Consider the following 1,462-nt stretch of genomic DNA (forward strand, 5'->3'; position numbering starts at 1 on the left):
TTAATATCCCGAACCATTTCTCTACCCTTTGGTGTGTCCTTGGCCAAAACATTGAACGCCAATTGCTTCGACCCGGTCGCTTAAAAATTGCCTAAAAATAATCACTCACAAAGTTACAGATACCGTAACTTGAAACAAGTTAAAAGTGGCATGAGATGAAACAATTCCCCCCGTTTTATAATGACTATCATTTCCCTACGGGAAAGTATAAAACAGTTTCATTTGTTTATTTTTGTTCATTTGTTTTCATTCACAGATTGGAACGGATTAGTAACCAGCCCAGATTACCATACCAGTAATAACCTTGCCCATTCAACTAAAGACATTGAATCCACCATCATGATTTTCTATCGTTGACAGTTGTCGTTGCTAAATATATATTTTAAGGTGGGGTAAGATGTGACGCTTAAGCACATACTGCCCAATATTTAAAAAATTTAAATCCCTCAAAACTACAATGTGGGCTTAAGTGGGACACCAAGTAGAAAAGTTTGTATTAATATTACTCTGCATTGTGTAATGTAACGAATTTAACTAGCTATGCTAGTTTTTACCACAGAAATTTTGAAGATACAATTTTAAAATATTTTTGTGCTTATTGTATCCCGAATTAGGCTAATTTAAGCCACATTGACCCCTGTATATTTTTTATCATGGACATATCTCACTTTTCCTCACAAAACTAAAACGAATTTTATTAGACAAAATCAAACTGTACGAAATATTTCAGTTTATTTTATTAAACTAGATACTGGATTGATTATTCAAACTCGCAAACTAGAAATTTTTTGCAGTTTTAATATAATTCTGCGAATATTCAAAATATGCATTTATTTGTTATGTTTTTTTAATCGTCTTTGTTGCCACATTGTTAGACCGTGGGAATACTGTCGAGTATTACTGTAATATTTGTTCCTGCCTCATTAAATAGGTTCCTGTAAAAGAAGATTTAAAAATACATCCCAACTTGCCCCGTGTCCCAACATAACCCCTTATTATATTTCAATTTTTGGGTTTCTTACATTTTATTGTTAGATTGAATTAAAACTAAAAATTAATGTGTTTTTTTATTAACATATTTATGTTAGTAATAATTCATATATTCTAATCAATTACTGTAAATAATGATTGTATAAATTTGATCTCTACACTTTTAACATGAGCGCCAATAAAAAACAGGTCACATGTTATATAGACATATAAAAAAACTGACATATACTAGGACGGAAAAAGATGGGACACCTTTTCCTTCTATACTCTTGTCCCATTTAGTAGTAAACACAGAATTAACAAACCGTATCCTCACGACTCATATAGACCGTTATTAATTGTTTAAAACACGAACAGGATATTATGTGCTTAAGGTTTTCCATCTTCCCCCAGAGTATAGTGGGGTGGAGAAGATGGGACACTTTGTCAGACGCGACTCTTTTTTAATTTTCTTTTTACGGATCCCCATTTA

Source organism: Ciona intestinalis, chromosome 10 (genome assembly GCF_000224145.3).
Source record: "Ciona intestinalis chromosome 10, KH, whole genome shotgun sequence".
Taxonomy (NCBI): Eukaryota; Metazoa; Chordata; class Ascidiacea; order Phlebobranchia; family Cionidae; genus Ciona; species Ciona intestinalis.